Source organism: Carassius gibelio, chromosome B7 (assembly GCF_023724105.1).
Source record: "Carassius gibelio isolate Cgi1373 ecotype wild population from Czech Republic chromosome B7, carGib1.2-hapl.c, whole genome shotgun sequence".
Taxonomy (NCBI): domain Eukaryota; kingdom Metazoa; phylum Chordata; class Actinopteri; order Cypriniformes; family Cyprinidae; genus Carassius; species Carassius gibelio.
This window is the reverse complement of record NC_068402.1, coordinates 14,871,427-14,888,973: the sequence shown is the minus strand read 5'-3', so window position 1 is coordinate 14,888,973 and position 17,547 is coordinate 14,871,427. Positions and strand designations below refer to the sequence as shown.

The 17,547-nt window shown below is 36.8% G+C and overlaps 1 protein-coding gene and 1 long non-coding RNA gene across 3 annotated transcripts in view; one reads left to right on the top strand and one right to left on the bottom strand.

Moving 5' to 3' along the window:
* Positions 1–17,547, top strand: part of LOC127962313 (immunoglobulin superfamily DCC subclass member 4) — a 65,998-nt gene that overhangs the window by 627 nt on the left and 47,824 nt on the right. The window lies entirely within an intron of this gene.
* Positions 2,627–12,785, bottom strand: LOC127962315 (uncharacterized). Its single transcript, XR_008154564.1, has 3 exons — positions 11,948–12,785; positions 11,789–11,878; positions 2,627–3,503 (listed from the first exon to the last, which is right to left on the bottom strand). It is a non-coding gene; the product is annotated as an uncharacterized LOC127962315 (long non-coding RNA).

Here is a 17,547-nt window from a genome sequence, read left to right as displayed (position 1 = left end):
TTACTTTTCACATTTTCATTTTGTATACCCTTTACGCAAACAGGCAGTCAAATTACGCTGAAGTAGTCTACTGTATTTATTTGTGGGTTCAACTTTTTGTCACATCCAGAACTCGCTTTTGTAAACAATATTATGCGTTCAATATTTAAGTTAATTTAGATGTAATATCAAAAACTTATAAAACGATACTTAAAAAAAAATAAAACTGAAAAAATGGATGATTAAGGCAGTGTTTGGTCAAAGGGGCGGATATATTGTAGGGGGGCTCTAGACTGGGAATTTACAGGTTGATAGTCATGACTTACTGCAAACATTTGGTAAATTAAATGTTGGACTTTAAAAGCGGTTTGTGTGACTGCCTTATTTACATATGAAGCCCCAGGATGGGGATTGTTCTTAAAAAGTCCATGTTAGCTGTTTAAATTTTACGTATTACTTAAACGTTGCAAGTGAATAGCCTGTTAACATTTACCCCGATTGTCCTTGAGTTGAATACATGAAAGTAAAACTTAAAAAAAAAATTAAACGAACATTTAGCTATTAAAACAGAATATTCATCTTGAAATGAATGACGCTGAAAAATAGTGACACGGTTGTTACGCTGAATTGTGTAACCTAGGGTAATTAAATACATGTAGCCTATGTAAAGGTTATAACGATAACAAGCTTGGGGAAAAGTAGGGTTTTCTGTTTGGTGTTTTCACACAAAACAAAGAAGACAGAGATGGACAGGTCAGGTGGAAGAGAAAGCAGTGTGCTTTTTATGCTTCATAGCCTAGTGTCTTTCCACTTTTTCTGTGTAACACAACGTAACAAACCATAAATTCTGAATTTTTGGTCCACCACGTTCCCCAAGTGTGCCAAAACGGTAACAAATAAGTAGGCGAGTATGTGTGTGTGTGTGTGTATATGTGTGTGTGGATATATATATATATATATATATATATATATATATATATATATATATATATATCTCGTACATTGTGATGCCTTCGTCGACCACTAGGGGAATGGGTTGAAATACCCCCCACCCCCGAAAGGCATAATTAGCACCCTTTTTAAAACGGTGACTTGGGTGACCGGAAAATTACTGGCACCAGCGTGTTATGATTTTGATACTTCTGGCTTTTCCTGACATTTAAATCAAATAAGTTTAAACAGTGCTTTGGGATTTTCTGTGTACAATACACACACTTTTGTGTAATATTATGGCATATATTTCTCGGACTGGTTGGCATGTAATGAAATTGGAGAGATAAAAGGCAGCCAGCAGGAGTGTGGAGCGCTGTTCAGTGCAGGAGCCTCGGGCAGGATTTAGTCACAGGCGCTGGAGGAAAAAGGGGTGGGGAGTGGTCAGGGCGATTTATCCAAAGACTATACACCTTATTTAAATAACAAAGGAGAGCACTGAAACACATGGGCACCTCCTGGCATCCAGCGATGCCCTCGTCTCACCGATGTCCGTTGGGAAAAATAAACGGGAACCACATCGGTCAAATCACAGTGTCATCTTTGAGCTCCTTTAACGATTTTAGTGCCAGTGCTGTAGCGGATGGATTATTTACAGAGGGGCGGGACCTACTTGTGATCAATAGCATTAAAATGTGTGTGCGAGACCGCTCTCCAAAGCTGAAGAATGGCTCTGTTATTTTACTTGTTCATTCTTTTTCCTTTAAAAATTCTACAAACAGCTTGTGCTTTTTGAGAATCTTTTTAACAATAATTTTGAATTCAGTTTTCATACAACAAGCATTTCGATTGTCCTACATTTGTCCCTATTAAGATAAATTCATTGTGCTCTATAAATTTGCATGCTAGTCCTGTAGATTATGCTTGACTGGTTCATGAAGTAACTGTCTGTTCTCTCTGTTGGCTACTGAGGGTTGTGTTTTGCTCGCATGTCCCAGTATTTAAGATTATAGGGGTTATTTAGAATGACTGGACCATAATGGCAAAAAGTGTCCCAGTTTACCCAATTTCACCATACTAATATTTCCTCTTAATAACAGAGGGTAGGATGCCTTTCCTTGGAAAAACTCTAGTTAGAATAATAACCAATGCCTTTCAAAGTGAAAGGTCCCTTTTAAGATTGCTGTTAAATCTTTGCAATGATATATCCCTTTTGGTTTGTGTTAGATGATGATATAAATTGGACAGAAACAATTAAATATCAAATATTGTCTATATACCTTTCTTTACCCAAGTATATTATATAATTGCTAAGATTATTTAGCTATGAAATATCGTCTTACTAGTCATTAATAAACTATACTAATAGTTAAGTATATTATATTAATATTAAATAGCATCCCTCTATCTAGTGTAGTCATGAATGCTCAAAAATGAATTGCAATCCAGGCAGCCTGTTATACAACAGTTTTGTTTGCCGATGACTTCCATTGTATGGACAAAAAAAAACCCACTGAGACATTTCTCAAAAATCTTATTTTATGATGTACACAAGGAACAAAGTTATCTTTGAATAGGAAATCCAATTTGTGAAATCCAGAAAATGAACTGAAAATGGTGAAAACATTTGAGATAAAAAAAACCCCCAACTAAATCTAGTCCTATTGTCTTAAGTATTACTAAACACAGTCTTCAGGGTTAAATTAAAACATACAGGCGTGTTGGGGTATTGTTGGAAGGAAATGAAATGCTGACTTGAACACCTGCAGTTTATGATAACAAAAGAAATCTGAGATGTTTTGATCATAATAGATGCTTTATTATGGACAGGCGGTGATGTGGAGTAGTGCAGTATTTTGACAGGTGTCACCACAAGAGATGCTGTAAGAAATGACAATAATAGGAAATGGTAGAAGGAGTGGTCGAGTAAGTAGATCTCCTTGTCAGAGTGAGTTAAAGTTTTTGATTTCTCAGGTTGAATTTGAAAACCAAGAACATAACGTCCCTGTTTCCTCACTGCTACTATTCCCCCATGTCCACTAAGATTTGTACCCATAAATTCAGGCTTTGCTTCCCTGGGGCTGTGTGCCAGGTTCACAACGAGCAAGAGGAATTTTGTGTGTTGTTTTGGGAATTGATGCTGGAGAATCATGAGGATGATTTGGGGGGATCCGTCTCTTTTTTTTCTCTCTTTCTATTCAGATTTATAAACAAGGGTCATTGCTTTTCCACAGGATAGATCACATCATTATATCTGTGAACTGAAGAGACGAATAGACGGCATGTTGATGTGCTTAACAGGCTGCGCCTCTCCACTTAAAAAAATCCAGCTTATGTTTTGCTTTCTCATGTAAAGCTTCCCGTCGCGTTGTTTCACATTCCAGCCTTCTCCTAGAAAGCCATGTACAGCTGTCTGCTTTTAAAGATTCACCAAAAAAAGACAGAAGCAGCGTAGAGGCCAGAGGGCATGTTTTACAGGGTCTGTCACGTGGTCTCAAAGGCATGCTGCTCCAGCCCCGTGACTCAGAGCTGCAGTGTGCGCTCTGTCCTGGGGGGCTCACCATGTTTTGATCACCAAATCAGCACAACACGGCCTGTTCGGCAGAAAGGAAAGAGTTACTCTTTTGTGCTCCATCGTGTATATTTCCAGCTTTATCACTAGATCTGCTGTGTAATCTTTCTCTAGTACTGCTGCAGCACTTCTGCCATTACCTCCATTAAGCATCCCTTCATGACCTCATTTTCCCTCTTCTTTAACAAGTCTTAATATTGTTTAATGCCCCTGAGAGGGATGAAGGGATTTTCAATAATTGCACAAACTGTAGACTGAAGCAGATGCTTCCAGTAATAGTAGCATACACTGTCGAGGCGTTTATACTCTCATGGTTTTGGGCTGTGATGCTTAAGCTGAAGATACTGTTCAAAGTGAATGATTAAAATGGATGACGGGAGGTATGAAGGTTTCCTGGTTTTAGATTCTTTCTGGTTAAAACCTCTAGGGATGCGCCGATATTAAAATTCTGGCTCATACTTGTAAACCATTAATTGTCTGGTGAGTTTTAACTATTAGCACTTCAACATGCACTCTTATAGAGAAAGTGTACTTCAATAGCTCTTAAATCTTTGCCATAATTTATCACAATCCTTTTGAGTTACTGCTAGATGATGATTTTAAAATGTGCCAACATAATTAAATATTCATTAGTGGCTAATAAATATTCAAGATCTACTTATAAATTGGAGAAAAGAAAATCATTGATTTCATACATTGAACACGTCAACTGTCATTGAAAAGAAATGACTTAAGACACTTTGTAGATGCGAATTTAATTTGGCATGAAATTGTGTGTGGTCTTTTCTTCCCTTATAGTGCCATATGTGTTCTAGAACTAGAATAAAATGTAGGATTTTTGCCATTGGGAATTGATTGGATCATTGTCTTTGGTGCATTGCTTCTCAAGTGAGTGAAAAGTTTCTGGAGGGAAAGGATTGATTCAGGTTAGGTTGGGTGAAGCTGCGTGCCTCCGTGTATTTTGCATTTGCCAGGTTTGCTGGTCAGTGGTGAGGTGAATCATTTTCAGGAGAAGGAAATGTGGGTCGTACAAGGAAGTTATTCATTATCCTACTTCCTGTCAGTATTTACAAAGGTCTGCTGCAGGTTGTTGACCCTGGGAAAGGTTGACAGATCTCTTCAATGATCTCTGTAATGTACATAATGTTTCAACCGGTAAGAATTGATTCAGTTGTTGTGTTAATATCTGACATACAATAATATGCATGTTTATATATTTTTTAACATCTGCAATACGTCTAATAAGAATCCTCAAACTGATCTATGGTTCAAACAAATGAAGCTGATGGCGCTCAGTTCTCTGTGTTCTGTGTTGCAATGGCTATTTGAGTTCAACATTTGTACACATGGACTCCAGGGATACTGTGACCTGGATAACAGCTGTCAAAATCTATCTGCATGTGGCTCGAACAGAGATAGAACCTTTGGGTCAAAGGGAGATGAAAAAATGGAGAAAGGGAGGAACTGGATGGGTCAAGAGGAGACTAGAAAAGTTTAATGAGTAATTGGAATAATTAGTACTACACATTTACATTATAATTAAAGTGACTGCTTGTATTTCTTGAGGGGATAGTTCACCCAGAAATGAAAATGATCAACATTTACTCATCTTTATGTCTTTTCAAACCTGTGTGACATTTGTTCTTTCTTTTTCTTCTGTGCAATGTTTACAAATTTTTACATACCAACATTGTTCAGGATTCCGGAGTGAGTAAATTGACAGATTTTACGTTTTTGAGTGAACTATCCCTCTAAACTTCTGTCATCGTAGCAGATTTGTGATTTATTTTTCTTTTCTTTTTTTTTCAAGTTCACACTATTTAGTCAAACTTCAATGCATCACTGAATTCCCTCCTCTGTTGGTTGATAATTGACTTGTTTGCTAACATACAGACTACCAAGAACATTCAAGCCCTGCCAAGGGCCTCTCAGCCAAGAGCCTGGAGAATATTTTTTAACAAAGTTTAACTTTTATAAATGGTTTCTACTGTTTGTAATCATATTTGATCTAATTCCCTTGGTTTTATTGAACAGCTTACTGTTAAGTGTAGACTGAAATGTTTCCCGCATAGTGATCAACATCCACAGCAGGAACCGTTCTAGGATTTCATCCTCATGGGGACTTAGCCCTCAGTGAGAATGTGTAGCAAGAGATCACTGCCTAAGTGGTGCCTCTTTGTAAGTCAGCACCACTATATCACTATATAGCAAGTCAAAATTAGCCTGCTGGTGCTTAAAGGGATATTTAACCCAAAAATGAAAAATTAGTCATTAGTTTCAATTGTTCATTTTCGGAACACAAATTAAGATATTTTTTATGAAATCCAATAGCTTGCTGACACTACATTGACAGCAACGCAACTACTGGATACTGAACAAAAACTAAAATAGTGCTATACTATTAAAAAAAACTGATCCATCATCATACTTTTTAAATTAATAAAAATTTGTTGTTTAAATGAACAGAGCAAACGGAAAGAGAGAGTGCGATCTATATTACAGCTCTTTATTTGAAGCATAGAAAGACAAACGTTTAGCTACACAAATACACAATACACAGTTTTACAGCCTAGGGTGAAGTCATTATGTGTTATGCATCTAGAGGCCACGTTCACACTGTATAGAAGCCTGTATTTGTATGTACTGTATTTGACGGACCTTTTTCAGCCGCTCCAGCAACGGACGTAACTCGGAAAACTATCTGCATGGCTTTGCAGATCGCCGATAGTTCCAGCAATCAACTGTCAGTGTCAATTAATCGGCAAAACCGATACACTGGTCGACCTCTAGTGCAGTGCATCCAGGCTATATAAAGGGCTGTGAAAATAATCGAAAATCTGTTTCGATTTTGGCCTCCAACGATTATGAAAAATAGTAATCTAGATAAAGCGATTATTGCTCCCCATTCCGCCCCCTTTCCATCAGTGCGCTTTCACGCCTCCATATTAGCCCATTTTCACATGTAAAGCAGTAAAATCATGTAACTAAATGGGAAACAGAAAGCATTTGTTCATGTATTTTAAAGTTGACCTAAAAACTTTAAGTAGCCTAACATACTCCTACTGCTTTTCGTCTTTACAAGTCTTTCCTCCGTTCTAGTTATATACTAGTTAGCACAGCATTCCCGGGAAAGTGAGCAAGTCAAATTTAAATAATTCATACAAGATGAGGAAGAAAATACATGTTTTAATGTACCCCTAGACTCTTACCTTCACGTCGAGTTTCTTTGTGGGTTTTCCTCTGCCAGCAGTGCTGCGGCCACGAGGAAAAGAACAGATAATACAGCTGTACTCGGAAACTGAGATATTCTTACGGAAACTTAAACCTGGCTTTATATCTTGCAAATAGCATGAGATTACAAAGCATAATGTGAGAAAATGCTAATGTATGTAAATTATTAATTGTTAATAGTATTTCTTTTTTTCTTTTTTTAACAGTTCTGCAGCTGTTACCTGGATGAGAATTTAAAAAAAATGTTTTTGCTTAAATTACTTGTAATAATTGTATATGACATGCTTATTTATTATGTATATATTTAAGATGAATATAAATGATAACTTAATAAATATGGTCTGAAATTAATTATAAAATATTAATTCATTGGTTTAATAATGTCTAAAAATATAATAATTATGTCTATCAGACTCTAACAAACTTTCCCTATTTTAATAAAAACAATTAGTTTATGCCTTTAGAAGCACAGATGTGTCTGTAAGTTTAAAAGCATGGTTCACCCAAAAATGAAAATTCTGTTATAATTTACTCTGGTTATTCTAAATCTGCAAGTTCGTTCTTCTGTTGGACACGGAAGAAGATACTTTGAAGAATGTAGGTAACTAAACAGTTTCTAGTCCCCAGAAACTTCCATAGTATAGAGAAAAAATACTAGTGGTCGACCGTGATCATCAACAGTTCTGTCTAATATGGATAGACGTCTGTCTAATAGTGTGATATAATGGTTAAACAAAGGAATTCATGTATACAGAAAGTATTATAATGATTGCTTTTATTTTAGGCCTGTTAGAAATAGAAAGGCAAACATTATAATACTTTCTCGTTTTCTGTCAACATTAAGCAAAATATGCATTTATATAATTTAAATAGATTTTTCAATGACTAATGAACATTTGATTTCACAAAACCTTGCAAACTTTGTCAAATCCAGATCTTGTGAAGTGTGCATTTTTATCCAGCATGATCACGTGTTTTCTGCGTGATGGTCAGTCTGTGTGAATTGAATGCTTTAAACTTTAAACTAATGATTTCAAATTATGCTACGCTTTATGCCTACTGTCATATTCATGTCATTTTCACTGTGTGCTGTATGTAAAATGAGGGCTTTATTTGAAAAATATTATTCCCAATGCACACAAACTTTCCAGAATACTGAATGCCCTGTTGGTTACAGTGTTTAATTTATCTTTAATTAAATTTTATTTAAATATTTAAATATTTATTTTTGAAAAAAACTGTCATTTAAAGTATATGTATATATTTTTTATTTATTTATTTTTCCTTGTTAAATGATTTCAAATTTCTTAAATATTAATAAAAAAAATTATACCGGCTATCGGTATATCAGCAATCAGCAGTAAATTCCATCAGGTGTGTGATTTCACATTGAGCAGCTGTTACTACACGGAGCCGTTGTTAACTGACTAGCTGCGCAAATTAACACTGATAATTTACTTTTATGTCTAACAGAAGAAGGAAATTATTACAGGTTTGGAACAACTTGTGGGACTGTAAACAATGACAATTTTCATTTTGGGTGAACTATCCAGTCACCCAAGAGCATGCTTCTCTGCAAACTGCACTTTTACCATTAGTTACTGGACAGACTCACTGATAACTTTCCTATTCCGCTCTACATCTGGAGAGCCTTGTGTTCAAAGGGCAGATATGAGCTCCTCGATGTTTTAAACCGCGCAGGGTTAACGCATGCTGCGGTCGCGTGAAAGGCTTTAACTTGGCGCATTCTGTAGACTCCATCATCACCATGGAAACAAAGACGGCAAGATTAGCTTCTCTAACTTCTTATGTAATTGATTTCATTATAATTGCTTTTGGCATTATAATCAGTGCAAAATACTTATTTGTTTATTTAGCTTCTTGGCTTTTGTAAAAAACGGGACAAATCGCATCCCGTATTGATTTGATATTGCACGCATAATTACGGGACGATTCCGTATTGTTAGGTACGGATGGCAAGCCAACATGCATATTAGCATTCTCTTTGATCCTGAAAATTTTAAAAGGTGTGTGTCTTTCCACTCCAAAGATATCGGCAAAAGTTGTTTACAAGGTAAGATTTTCATTTCACTATGTCCTTTCCACAATGAATAGCTTATAATCCTTTTATGACATTTATGAAATTTCACGTATATCATTGGAAGCTTTACTCTGTGCTCTAAAATAACCATTTTATGATATTATGCTATGCAAGGTCTTTGCATTAGAGCTGTAATCGGGCCTTAAAAGTTAGGCCCGACAGGTTTCGGCCCGAGCCCGACAAGTACATTTTGATTGACAGCTTTCTTAAAGCACGAACCCGTTTACAGCCCGACATTATTCAAATGTGCGCACGCACACAGCTCTTTTGCCTTTTGCCAACAATGAGCAATTTATTCATGTTTTAACATAATTTACTCATAACTTACGTAGACTAGAACACTTGGAAGTTGGAATAAAGAAATAAAATAAGTCCTGTGTAACATCTCAGCATTCTAGACATAAGCTCATTTAACCTATAAATAGACCAACGCACCAATAAAAACGAGTCATTAAAAAAAAAAATGAAGATACATTTTAAATTAATATGGGTATTTGGCAATAACGAAATTAAGATAAAGGCTCCACCGGATTTGCTTTATTTAATAAAAGAATAATGCCAACATTAGCGTAAACACTCTGTCAACATTATGCATTTAAGACTCAATGAATATTTAGTTATCATTTGAAAAACCTTTACTCACAGAGATTAGGCTAGGTCTAAATGTTTTTGTGGAGGAAAATGATTGAATCCACTGTAGATGTCTTCAGCGCGTTCCTGTGCTCATTGATGGTGCGTCGTTATTCACTCATTATTCTCATTATAATCATGGTCAAAAATTTTCCACACCTCAGACTTTGCTTTAGTTGCTGGTGCAACCAAAACGTAATCACCAGAGGCAAGCCTCCGTTACACCTGCTCAGCATTCATTTTCGCATCTTTCTCGCGCTAATCGAAACACATCACATGACCGCTCGTTTACCTCGCAAACCGGAGCGCGAGCCTGAGCCCGGCCCGAGCCCGCGTAAGATGATAGAAATTAAGCCCGAACCCGACCGATCCCGTCGGGTCCCGACGGGTCCCGTCGGGTTCGGGCAAAGATCTTCAGCTCTACTTTGCATAATAGAGGAACATGCAAGTATGTCAGTTTGGTATGGTTGAGACGCAGTGTATCAACTGTACCCAGACAGGTGTCCTATTGTTGTCACATGCTGTTCAGCTGTACAGTGTTTTGATAATAGGTTAAAAGTTACATTTACACACATGCTATGCAAATATGATATTTGTGATATTTAAGCTGTCTTATAAATGGACATATTTTCTAACATGAATGTTAAAACGATAACAGCATTTTGTGAAATATACAAGCTGGTAAAGTGGGTACAGTTGACACACCCTTTATATCCTAGTTTTGCAGTAACAGTTCAATCAGAAAGTAAAATGCTGATTTAGAGGCTATGTGTGTGTGTACTGGTATTATACAATTTTAACCTTATGGGAAAATTTTGTTAGGTCCCTATGAGGAAACAAGATACAGAATGATTAAAACTGCATAAAGTCTGTGTTCTGGGTATAGGTTTAGGGGTAGGTTTATAGTATTTAAAGGTATGTAGAGGAATAAAATATACTGTCTGTACTGTTTTTAAAAATGATGTCCCTATAATGTTAGAAATACCCGTGAGTGAGTGTGTGTGTGTGTGTGTGTGTGTGTGTTTGCATGTGTGCATATGTGAGTAAGGCAGTGTAGTCAGTGAGTGGACTTAATTTTTGTTTCTGTTTTTGTTGTATTCCATGACAATTTACATTGTTATATTTACTGTTATGTTTACATTTGTAGTGTTTGCCATATCTTTTCACTATGAGTTCCTATGAGTTCTGATAAATGCATTTTTTTTAACTATTTCTCAAGTGCTTCTTGTTAGAAAGCACTCTTAATGTTTTTCTGTGGGATATTTGTAGGTCCAAGGTGTTATTTTTATTTAGTTTTTTTTTCACTCTCTTTCCTGTTAAATGTTGTTAAATTATTAAGCAGTGTTTCTTGTATATTTTTTTTATCCTTGAATGTTATGTGGTGACCAGTGGGAGGTGCTCTGGGCATATATTTTTCTTTATTGGGTTTCTTCCCCAACGTGATGTATGTTTCACACAAGCTTGTTGCATTCTGTGTCTTTATTTAAAATCAACACTCTCACATAAATGCAGTGAAGCAGTCTATGCATAAAATGAATAATCGATTCTCGAGCCTTTGATATCAACCAATTCAGCACCACTGCCATGGACAGCATCTGGTAACGCTGCAGGTAAGAAGGTATATCTTAAAGGGTTACTCAACCCCAAAATTAAAATTTTAGCGTTAATCAATTACCACCATGTCATTCCTAACCTGTAAAAGCTTTGTTCGTCTTCGTAACACAATTTAAGATATGTTGGATGAAAACAATAGGCTGCCAAGTAAATTACACTGCTAAAGTCCCGAAGAGTATGAAAGATGTTGTCAGAATGGTCCATCTGCCATCAGTGGTTCAAGAGAGCTTATGAGCTGAACGCAGGCAGCGTACCCTCTTCTGTATCAGTGGCACATGGCCAGTGATACAAAAGAGCGTACGCTGCCTGCGTCCAGCTCATAATCTCCAAAATGGCGTTAAAGTGAGGTGGAGAGAAACAGAGGAGAGGAATTGTTGAAAAAAAACTTTATTTTTGTTTTCTTCGTGTACAAAAAGTATTCTCGTCGCTTCATAATGTTACGGTTGCACTACTACTGGCAGATGGCCCATTCTAACAATGTCTTTCATACTTTTCTGGACTTTGACAATGTCATTTACTTAGCAGTCTATGGGACAGTCACAAGCCTCCCGGTTTTCATCCAAAATGTTAAATTGTGTTCTGAAGACAAACAAAGCTTTTACGGGTTTGGAACGACTTGGGGGTTAGTGATTAATGACAAAATTTTCATTTTGGGGTGGAGTATCCCTTTAAGCAACCTCCTACGGTATAGTAACACGCCTAGAAATTGTACACCTTTAGTTAAGGCATACCTTTATCTTCATAGCAGGCTAAGAGACAGTGTTGTCGGGAAACGCAGCCTTGGTCTGTCATCGGTCATCATTCTCAGACTGCCAGATAAACTGTAAAATGAGGAGGCATATTATATAGTAATAAGTTTATATTATGTCAAATATGTTTTTTTTTATTACCTTCAATTGAATTCATTTTGTTTGCTGAAAATTGCTTGTGTGTTTATGTATAGTGGCATGCTAATGTATGCGTAGATGCTGCATGTGTGAGCAAGTGTGTGAAGCAGGGTCTGTTCCTCATGACGCTGGTCGGGTAAACAGTCATACGATCGCATTCCTTCCATTCCGTGCTGCTGTCCACTTGGTCACGTGACCACAAAGGAGGGCTCATAGTGGGGTGGGGAGGCATGCCTTAGGAAGGGGAGCCATTTATCACTGATTCAGATTGTGAACACAGGCTCCCACATTTACAAGGGTGTATTTTTTTCTTCTTCAAAGCAGGTGTATTAAACATGTCAGATACTGACTGTGATAAAATTCTCTACTCACAAAGAGGCTGTGAAGATGATTAACAAGAGCAGATTCATAAAAGGTTTATAACCTTGCCGGTTCACCAGGTGTTTGGCTTTCAGTACGATTTTATTTAATTTTTTTTAGCTGGGCAAATAGCTGTCTGTCTTAAGTGCCTTCTTTTGTCCTGAATTTCCTCTTAAAATGTTGTTTTCAAAAGACTGCAGTATTTGCCTTGACAAAATAAAATAGCAAGTAATTCCAAAGGAGAAAAGGTAACTGTAAATACATCAAAGACTCCAACCGGGCTATTTCACTTTCTTGTTTTTAGTATTGATTGTTTTGCAGGGATTAATGTAGTCTTGAACCAGACCTGTGCCAGGACTGGGCCATCTGGGGACCGCACTATTATAGTGTTGTGGACTGTGAGACTCTCTTAAAAGCTTAAAAAAAAGATGGTAGCCTACTGTTATCTTGACATAATATGCAGGAGTGAGCAACAGGACCCGAAGACTTTTTGTTTGTAGATGCCATTTGGATTAATTAATTTGTTTTTAAAAAAGGTCAATTAAAAATATAAATCAGCATGCCGCTATCAATACCAGGGTCAAGGGTACTATAAACCGTGTAAACTTAAATTAAGTGTAAGTCACGTAGATAAAATCTGCCAAATATCCAAATGGTTGTGCTTTTTCTCATAAGTTCTTAGTGGATCTGTTGCAACATCTCTTGAGCATACTTTTCAGTAAGACTCGGTTGTCAGGTTTCTTGTTCTTTCAGTTACAGCGTATCTCATAATATTGCCTAGTTGTACCTGTCTCGTGCTCTGCTCCACTACTTTTGATCTAGCTTTACCCTAGTTTCCCTAAGCAGAATTCCCAGAATTTTATATGCAGAGACCGATAACATCAATACATATCATGCTAGAACTTTGTGTATGTGTCTGTGGTTTACAGATAAAGAGGTGGAGCTGAAGCTTCCGTAACTGCTGTGACTGTTATACCTCTTATCACACTGATAGCACCTGTGACAATGGAAATGCTTGTGCCACTGACTATAGTTGTGGAACTTGGTTTCCAATTTTCCATTTAGTTCTTCAGACAGACTAAGGGCAAAAACTAACAGTAATGTGTTGTGGGTACACTACCATTTTGGGTTGGTTCTGTAAGTTTGTAATGTTTTTTACAGAAGTCTCCTCTGGTCACCAAGGTTGCATTTATTTGATCAGTAAAAACAGTGATGTTGTGAAATATTATTATAATTTGAAGTAACTTTTTTTTTTTTTTTTTAGTTTAACATATTTCTAATGTCATTTATTCCTGTGATGGCAATGCAGAATTTTCAGCAGCCATTACTCCAGTGTTCAGTGTCACATGATCTTTCGGAAATCATTTTAATGTGCTGATTTAGTGCTCAAGAAACTTTTTTTAATGTCACATTTAAAAATGGTTGTGCTGATTTATATTTTTGTGGAAACGGTGATGCATTTTTTTTTAGGATTCTATGATGAAATGATGAAGCAAAAAAAACATTTATTTAAAAAAAAATGTCATTTCATCAATTTAAATCATTCCTGCTGAATTGTAATGTAAAAAAAAAAAAATCTTACTGACCCCAAACATTTTAATGGCTGCATAAATCTGTATGAGTGGTGGATATGGACATCATTCATGGTGCACTGTATTTTGAGTCCAGTTGCAATGGTTCACATGGCATTGCACAGCTGCAGGATGTGCAAAGTCTAGCGAGTGAGTCATTCTCCCTTCATGGTCTGAGCTGAGGATATAACGTGTTCATTCCAAAGGAACTTTGTTTTGGCCATGGATGCCAGAACAGCCAATAGCCACAGCCAGAGCTACAAAAGTTGGGTTTTGCTTTTATGTCCATTCAGTTTGTGCAAGATATTTAATGTTTGAGACATGAATCTATAAGTCAGGCTGTTTCAGCACAGATCACTGAATGAGACAGTACTTTTGCACATCTGTTCTTGAAGCCCTATTTAACACACTGTTTGGCTTTGAGAATTGGCTGTCCGCTTGGGAAGCTGTGACCTCTTGAATACCATCAGCTCGTTTTGCTCATCAGGACTCGTTCAACAAGCCTTAATAAAAAAGTCCTTATCATCATCCTCATCTTGAACACAGTGAGATTTGCTAAGAGTCCTGTAATTGCTTGCACATCTCCCTAGAGCACTGTGGTTATTATTTGGACTATTGTCATCTCGTTTATTATATACCTCTTTTGCAGAGTCTTTCCTGCATTTGGCATTGAACATGTACACCAACTTCGTTTGGTAAGGACATCAGAATACTAAATCCTTCAGCTTCTGCTAGGACATGAATTCAATCTAAGTGTGTGATGGGTTCTTTTGATAGACTCCTCCTGATAGTATAGAGACATAAATGATTAAATGTACTAATACATTGATGCTGTCTGAGTCGTCATTGTAAGGACATTTCCCAGTCGGATGTGGCTTCTGTGTACTATTTTCTATGAGAACATCCATTCCTGGGTTCTGAGGACACTTAGTAGACATGTTCACTACCATCTTCAGGGTCATCTTTGATCTGTCAGTATTCCTCACATGTATTAAGAGCACTGATTTTAGTCATCTTTAAGTGATGTGAGCGAAGTGTCAAAACCCATCTTGTTCCCCTTTGGTTGCTTACTAGAAAAACAGATCAACAAATCTATTGCAATCCAGGCCTTACTTACAAGTGACACTGAGCTCTTAAAATAATCACCAGTATTGCATTCATGTTCCTATAGCTACTGCAATTATTTTGTTAGTATATTGTTTGCTCATCTTTCTATTTACTGGTGTATTTATTTCCACATCACAATGAATGACACATCTGTCACTATACTGTCATTGTTGGCTCTGAATTCCTGCCACTTCATTCCCTTAGACACTCATTATAAATGAAATACCTTGACTTGAAAACACATTTTGGATCCCTCCTATTTGTGCCAGGTATATACATATATATATTTTTTTTAAACTAGATGCATGGTAGTAACTCAAACAGTTTTGGTAATGCTTTATTTTTAAGGTGTCCTTGTTACAGATGTTGCATTTACTTACTATTGTGCATAATTAAATGCTAGTAACAATAAGCTGAACCCTACTCCTAACCCTAACTATATAGTAGTAATGTAGTTACATAATATTACTCAGTTCTTAAGTGTATAATTGCAGTGTAACAAGGACACATTAAAATAAAGTGTAACCACAATTATTAATTCATCTAGTGAATTCAGGCATCACAATATTATAATGTACATTATAGTTTAAAAGAATGGATATTCTTTTAGATTTGTTAAAGTACAAAATTACCAGTTCGAAATTAGAAATGCATAATAGCCATTAATTATTCTCATGATATGATCAATATTGGGTTTCTACTTGATTTTATCTAAATAAATGTAAAATAAAACTCAAATTTATTTTACATTTATTAAGTGAGTGGATTCATCAAAGTCACAGCCACCTCCGTCATCTACCCTGAACTGTTCCCAGACTCTGTGTGCACTTACCTCCTCCTTCTCCTACATTGTGTTCCTTAGTTCCTGGTTCCCGATCTCTGATGATACTGCAATGAATACTATCATCAGCATTCAGCTAAGACACATTGAACTGTCCATTTGCTCATGTCTTTCTCCAAACCTGTCAAGAAATCATCTTGTGATTTCACTCACTTGTTTTTGGCTTGATTTATGACATAGGCATCATACTATTATAATGTAACAGTGTGAAATAATAAATATTTTGTTGCTAAATGATTATAAATGTCCTATGTAGTATTTACTGATTTGTTTTTCCAAATGACAGCTTTTGACACTGTCAATCAGCTGATCCTCTTGTCTGCCCTGTCATCACTGGGCACCACAGGGATTCACCTTCGCTGGTTTGAATCCTATCTCACTGATAGGTCTTTCAGGGTGGCTTGGGGAGGGGAGGTATCCAAAGGATATCAACTTGTCACTGGTGTTCCTCAGGGATCAGTTCTTGGACCCCTCCTCTTCTCCATATAAATGACATCATCACTTGGTCCCATCATACAGGCACATTGATTCTCCTACCATTGCTATGCTGATGACACAGATCTATCTTTCATTTCAATCAGATGATCCAATGGTAGTTGCACGGATCTCAGACTGCCTGGTGGACATCTCGGCATGGATGAAAGAATATCACTTACTGTTGAACCTGGCAAAGACTGTGCTTCTTGTCTTTCCTGCCACTCCAACTCTACAGTGTGATTTCTCCATACAGCTAGGCTCTTCTACAATTACCCCATCAACTTCAGGGAGAAATCTTGGTGTAACCTTCCATGACCAGCTGACCTTCAAAGACCACATTGCAAAGACTGCTCGATCTTGTAGGTTTGAATTGTTTAACATTAGAAAGATCAGACCTTTCTAATGGAGCATGCTGCACAACTTCTTGTCCAGGCCCATGTTATTTCTAAGCTGGACTTTTACAATGCTCTTCTGGCTGGACTTCCATTAAGCACAATCAAACCTCTGCAAATGATTCAAAATGCAGTGGTACGACTGGACTTCAATGAGCCCAAAAGAGCCCATGTTACACTTCTCTTTATCTCATTGCACTGGCTACCAGTTGCAGCTTGCATCAAGTTCAAGACATTGATGCTTACATATAGAAAAGCCACAGGTTCAGCCCCCCCTACTTCCAATCACTATTACGAATCTTCATCCCCTCCAGAAGTTTGAGATCCGCTAGTGAGCAACGCCTCATGGTACCATTACAGAGAGGCTAATCTACCCACCCCTAACTGGAATGCTGAATCCCAGACAATTTTCAAGTGACTGCTGAAAACTCATCTCTTTCAAAACTACTTGGCTTTATCATTAAAAAAATAAATAAAAAGAAAGTATTTTTCTTTATTATTTCCTTCTCTTTCTAGCTTGTACTTATTTGAACAATGTCTAAAACTTGGTATTACAAGCACTTCCTTTGTCTGTTTGCCTTTTCAAGAAGAATCGCTTTATGTATCCCCCAATAGCAAGTCGCTTTGGAAAAAGGCATCTGCAAAGTGACTAAATGTAAATGTTTCATTTTCACATCAGCTTTCTTTTTTTTCTGGTGGCATAAGCGATACATTTTAACCTGGTATTCAACACTCAAACTTTGGATTGAGTCATTGATGAGTAATGGTTGTATTACATGATGTTTGACTTTTTAAACATTTGATTTTGTCATTTTTAGTAACTTATTGTCTTCTAATGTCAGGTCGAAAACATGC